Genomic DNA, 6,981 nt, shown 5'->3' with positions numbered 1-6,981 from the left:
ATTCCCAGGCAGTGACTGGAGACTACCTCCCTGCAGTCCCTTTCCTGTTACCAGGTCCCTGGCTTATTATAAACAGACAGGCTTCCTCTAATTGGGCAATTTCCTCTCAGCCTTCAACCTAATAGGTTAATTAGCCCATCTGGTTTCCATTAACCCCTTCAGGGAAAGTAGAGGGTAGACATCTCATCACAGTGACAGAGACAGCAGAAACATCAGATTTTTTTTTAATTGAACCTGTCAGGCTTCTGCTATGCCTCCCACAGTGCAGAGGAAAAAACGGGTGGCGGGGGGGAAGAGGCCAGAATGCACACTACTCAACACAGAAGCCAAGGATCATGGTCTACCCTTCATGAATGCCACATGCTTAATACACAAGCAAACCTCTGCCCTGTGTACATAATGATAGAAACTAAAAGAAGCGCCGTCATCCCTTGTGTATGCTATTAGTGCAGCTTATGTACTGCAAGTTAAATAACATGTTTCTAATCAAACCTGTTTAAAGCCCCACATAAAAAAGCCCTTCGTCACTTCTACTCTCTGTAGGCTAAGTTGTGATATGCATACTTAGGCTGCACAATGCCTTGCTCCACCTGTAGTCCTGCTGATCTTAAGGAAACTTCTTGTGAAGTAAGCAGCTATGGAACATGAGTACTGGTGTAAGATCCACCATTTGAACAGTCTCTTACTCCATTGGTAGTCCCACTAAAGTCAACAGCAACGAAGGGTCCTGTGGCACCTTATAGACTAACAGAAAAGTTTTGAGCATGAGCTTTCATGAGCACAGACTCACTTCATCAGATGCTGGACTCATGCTCAAAACTTTTCTGTTAGTCTATAAGGTGCCCTAGGACCCTTCATTGCCGTTACAGCTCCAGACTAACACGGCTACCCCTCTGATACTAAAGTCAACGTGACTCTCCAAAGCGAGTAGGCTGGCAGAATCAGGCCTATAACTTGTTTCTTGGCATTGTTTTTCCTTTCAAGATTTAATTTGAAGAAAAGCTGCAAAGAAGCTTTTATAAGATGTGACTGTGTTAGCACTAATATTCCTCTGGGGTTTTATAATCATTCCTAACACATTCCTGGCACCACATTTAAACTTTCTGAAAGGGGTTGTATTCCACTGTAAATGGTTATCTGGTATTCACAACACAAAATAAGCATTTGAATATTTATTGTGAGCACACTGCATTTTGCAGAGAACACACAAAGATCTCGTACCGCAATTATCTTGTTCCAGCTTTAATATATTAGCTGTCACCTCTTTTACGGATCTTGTGAGAAAGGAAAGTTTCTTTCTTTTACTCTTTTTTTCCCCCTGAACGCAATTACCACCTCATTCACAGCTCTTTGTGTCCACCTAATCTCTCTGATTATGTCTCTGACACCATCACAATACCACATGACTGACATACCTGACAGCTCTGACTAGTGACAGAACACTCACAATGAAAAACAGCTCTATGCAGGATGAGTACTACCTACCGCTAGCCTTGCGGAAAAAACATGGAAGGAAGGTAAAAAAGGGGTGGAGGAATTTCAATATTCTTCTGACCCCCTACAGACTTTTTTTTCCTTTTAATGTTAGAGCCAAACAGCATTGAAGAGAACAGTCTGTACATACCTACCTAATGAACCAATTGTTGAATGAACATAAAGAATGCCCACATTAGTATTTTAATTTTGAATTCATAGAGAGAAAGATGCATGTTTGGAAATTCAATTTACAATTAGGCCTTGATGAATCATTTTGTCATCCCCTGGTTCTTTAAAGTTCCTACACAACTCCTCCCAGGTTGAGGGAGATGGTTACACACTACAGCCTGAAGATTGCTACACCTGAATACTCCATTCTGAGATATCAAACTGTCCTTTTCAACCAAAACTTTGTGGCAGAACTGTTTTAGAATGTAGCTAATCTGACCCATAAGTAAATATAAAACAGCTGCAATAAAGACCTCACTCACCAAGTAACACACACTAATGAGGAACAAATATAGAGAGACAAAGCACTTTGGAAGATATTCTAAACAAGCTTTATCCTTTCTAACTCATCCAAAGAAATACAATCAAATCTGACTTAGTCAACAGTCAAAAATTTCAAGAGTGCAATATCTAAATGTTAGTCTCCCACACTCCTATTTAGATTCCAGGATTTACAGAGATTCTCAGCATCTTTTCAAGTCATGCTATGTCTATAGAAGCCAAAATATAAATTACTAACTTTAGATTTCCACCTTTAATAATTTACATATCTAATTTCAAAATTTCAGAACTGTCCATTTAAGAATTCCCCAGGCCAATGAAACAAAATCCTGAGCTCTTAAAAAAATCATACCCTGATGAATTTTCTGTGACTGCAAGGTCATAACTTAGACAAATGAGCTGTACTGCTCTTTTGTTACAATCAAATGAGGAAGTGGGTCTTACCCATGAAAGCTCATGATGATTTGTTAGTCTCCAAGGTGCTAAAGGACTGATTGTTATTTATAGTAGAATTAGACTTATGAACACCTTGGGAATGGAGGCATCCATACCTCTAAGATGTTCATAACTCTGAATATAGTGTTCTAGTTCTTTCAAAATCTCACAACTGAGCACTAACTTAATACACCTTTAGAATGTTACTAGGCAGAAGAAAAATGCTGCTTTTAAACATCTTACTGTAAATTGGGTCCACTCTGGAATTGTGTGGGGAAAAGAGTGGGTCTGGGTCCTGTAATATTTATCCCCACTCCATGATGACCCTGCTCCTGCCTAGGAGGGCCAGAGAAGGGGTTGGGAGACTATTGTGGGTGAAAATTACACCTTTGCAGAGCCAGCATATGAAAGCCCAAAGACTTCAGAGTAAACCTGGAGTCTTACAGGCTGTGGAGGTGGTGATCAGTGTTATCTGCAAATAGGCCCAATCCATGAAGCAGGAGGTCTTGTAATGTGTGCTGCTGCACCTACAGTGACAGGCCCAAAAACTGCAGCCGGGCCATATGCCTCATGGCAATCCCCGTGACCATTGTTCAAGCTGCTGAATCTGCCATGTCCAAGGCAGCCTGGAGTGCCATTTTGGAGATGACCTGCTCCTTTTGCAGAACTGCCACAAAGTCCTGTTTGGTATCAGGGGGCAACAGCTCCTGGAAGTGAGACATCTGTGACCAGGAATTAAAGTTTTACAAGCCGAAAAGCCCCTGCTGGTTGGAGACCCTCAACTGCAGCCCTTCCGTGGAATACACCTTTCTCCCAAACAACTCCAGCACCTTAGCATCTTCATTCTTAGGAGCAAGGCTCAGCTGACCTTGGCATTTCCTACAGTTCACCACGTCGTAACCAGGGACCCCAGTTGCAGGTGGACGTAGAGTTGCTCATAGCTGTCTTGCGAGACAAAATGCCGCTGCTCTAACCCCACTTCACTGTGGGAGGAATGGAGGTGGAAATCTGCCCCAACAACTCTGTGGTAGAATGAAGGGACTTAAGGGGAAAGACCACCTGACCTGGTCTGCCAGGGACAGAGTGATGACTACAACCTCTTCAGCTTGGAGGGCCAAGTTCTGAGCTACTATACAGAGGAGCTCTTGGTGAGCACTTGTATCCAATGAAGGTGAGGACAGGAATGTGCTCACCACTGCCTCATTAGGTGAGGTGGAGGACTGGTTCCTCTGGCAGCACCTGCTTCCCTTCTTCTTGGACCAATTCAGGCCTATCAGGCACAGACGGGTCTGGTGGGGGTGCCTCCCTGGTCTAAGGAAGCACCTGGCGTTCCTCCAGCACCAGAGGAGGTGCAGATGCTGATGACGCTGGTAATTGAGAAACCCTGGACAATGGTACCATAGATACCCTGGACAGAACACCTTGACTTTGATGGAAGGCCCAGAGGCAGGGCCATAGTGTGGGCACCTGCCATTGTGGGGGCGAGCATCCCAATGGGTCAGAGTGTTAGTGCTGGGAACAGTGCCTGAAATGAGAATACTGGGAATTCTAAACACAGAATTTGGCCTCAGAGCCCACCAGAGTCTGCTGCTAACATGGGGGCACCAAACCTGACAGTGCCAGTGAGCAGCATAGTGATGTGCTGTGCTGTGCTGGCTCACTGATGCAGGTTTGCCCCTGGGCCTTGGTGCCAGGACAAGGGCGGAAGGTGCTGAAGGCTTTGACATGAGGAGAGGTGGAGGGGCAGGGACTGTCTCCAGGCCTGATAGCAATGCTAGCGATACTGCCATGAGAGCAGACAGAACTGGCACAGGATATGCCACTGAGGTAGAAACCACCAGCTGAATCCCCATGGGAACTATGAATGGTGCCAAAGCCTGGAGTCACACAAATTTAAGAGATCAGCTCCACAATTAGAAAATTTGGTGAGAGGATTAATTTCAGTAATAATGGCTTCTGCACCATTATATTTGCCAGTCATATTGAAACCATAGTCATACCCTAACCTCTGCAGTCTTGCAAAGGTATGTTGTGTTTTTTCAATACAGTTAGAATAAGGTTAACAATATTTCACCCTTTTGTTGTTGTTGTAGTAGTAGTCAAAAATCGAGAAATCATTCTTTGACAGCAAACCTGTACTGTTGTGTAAAATATGTCATAGGAGGATTGCTGCCTGCTCTCTGTTAGAAGAATCAGCCTTGACTAGCACAGCAAAATATTTAAAGTGTTATCTTTCTGATATTACTTGAACTACTTTTGTGCTGCATGCCTGGCTAATCTCATCCTATCTGAAGAAAGATAATGAACTGGAAGTTGTTTTCCGTGTTGAGATTGCCAGAAAAGTAACCTTTTGTTTTGGAATTGTCAAATTGCTTACTGAATATGATTATAGTATCTCCGGGTAACGTAAGGAAAGTGAGGCAATCTCCGGTTGTATTTGATGTTCCCCTGAGAGCAAAACCTCTTTCACCCAGGAACAAAGTAATTGACAGAATTCATTTAAACAAATCCCTCCAGTATTTTATTTTAGCTTTCATTTCTTTGTCTAATTGTGAATTTATATGAATTTTTTTGCAAGTCTTCTCTCTAAATCTTAACATTTCAGATAACATTGGTTGTGATGATCACTGACTTAATGAGCAGGCAATTTATCATACAATTTGTGCCATGACAATTCCTTTTCCCAGCTGTTTTCATGAAATAGCATCTGAACTGAATAACCTACAAGGTAAACAAAAGAGGAATTCTTCATTTTCTCTCCATACAACCCAATCCCTTGCAGAAACCTCTCCTTTTTTGAGAGTTGATTTTTAAATATAGAATTTGGATCCTTTATTTTTCCCTCACTACAAATGTGTTTGGATGGCCAGGTGGTCCTTTTAGAACGACAGTTTTGCTAAGAGTTACAGCTAGCAAAATGTTAGATAAGAGTTCAATAGCAAATCCCCATCCTTCATTCTCTTACAATGCAATATGACTTTCTGCAGTGCTTGCTTCTTCACTCTTCTTTATAGGAAGTGTTTCTTCTCATGAAAGGCAACTAGTTTTGACTGGTTTTCTACTGAAATCACATGTTTTAACACAATCATCATGGGTTTTTTCATCACAGTCTTATTCTGAACAATTAGGCCCACTACTAGGTGCAGTGCCTACTAACGGTTCTATCTGATCTTTAGGCTAACCCCACAATCAAACAAAATTCTACAGGAAGCCCTCAAAATGCATAATGTCCCCCCAGTACCCCTGGCTCAACTCCCCCAAGGCCCATGGGGCCCTCGTTCAAACCCCACCCCCGTTCAAACCCCCACGGCCCAGCTCACCACCCGTCGCATGGCTCCTGTTGACCACCCCCTACCCTGGTTCAACGCCCCAGCTGACCCACCACCTCCACCCTAGTTCAACCCATCCCCCATGGCTCTGGCTCAATGCCCTCTGCCCCTGGTTAACCCCCCACCATGTGTGGCTCCAATTCAACCCCCTCAGGCTTAACACCCACCCCCAGGCTTAACACCCCTATTCCCCTCCCACAGCCCAACCCACCATCAGGCTTCACCCTCCTCAACTGCTCCCCCTACCCCCCAGGACTTACCTTCCAAAAAGAGCTCCAAGTGTTCCTGCTGCTTTCCTGGCTGCAGAACATGTGTTCTGTGGGGCGGGGGGAAGCTGTCCCCCCCCAACTTAGGGGAAATTCGAGTTATGCAAGGGTGCATGGGAACCTAACCCTCACGTAACCGGAGGGACTACTGTACTGCCTTCCTACTTCTTTCCAGAGCTAGTGAAGAAAAGTCAAATTAAATAGTGGTCCCATTTAACAGGTGAAAACCAACAGCCAAAGACTGACAAAATTCAACATGGCTTCTGAAAAGGGAAGTTGTGTCTTACTAATCTATTAGAGTTCTTTGAAGGGGTTAAACAAGCATGTGTACAGGGTGGATCCAGTAGACATAGTATACTTAAATTTCCAGAAGGCCTGTGACATGGTCCCTCACCAAAGGCTCTTATGTAAATTAGGTGGTCATGGGATAGGAGGAAAGATCCTTTCATAGATTGGGAACTGGTTAAAAGACAGGAAACAAAGGGTAGGAATAAATGGTAAATTTTCCACAATGGAAGGGGGTAACTAGTGGCATTCCCCAAGGGTCAGTCCTGGGACCAAACTTGTTCAACTTATTCATCAATGATCTAGAGAAAGGGGTAAGCAGTGAAGTGGCAAATTTTGCAGATGACACCGAACTGTTCAGGATAGTCAAAACCAAAGCAGACTGTGAAGAAAAGATCTCAGCAAACTGAGTGACTGGGCAGCAAAATGGCAAATGAAATTTAATGTGGGTAAGTGTAAGGTAACGCACATTGGGAAAAATAAACCCAATTATACATACAATATGATGGGGGCAAATTTAGCTACAACAGATCAGGAAAGGGATCTTGGAATTATAGTGGATAGTTCTCTGAAAACATCCATGCAGTGTACAGCGTCAGTCAGTAAAGCAAATAGGATGTTAGGAATAATTAAAAAAGGAATAGAAAATAAGATGAATATCTTACTTCCCCTATATAAAA

This window comes from Carettochelys insculpta, chromosome 2 (assembly GCF_033958435.1).
Source record: "Carettochelys insculpta isolate YL-2023 chromosome 2, ASM3395843v1, whole genome shotgun sequence".
In the NCBI taxonomy this organism is placed as follows: Eukaryota; Metazoa; Chordata; order Testudines; family Carettochelyidae; genus Carettochelys; species Carettochelys insculpta.
Note: the sequence above shows the minus strand (reverse complement) of the source record.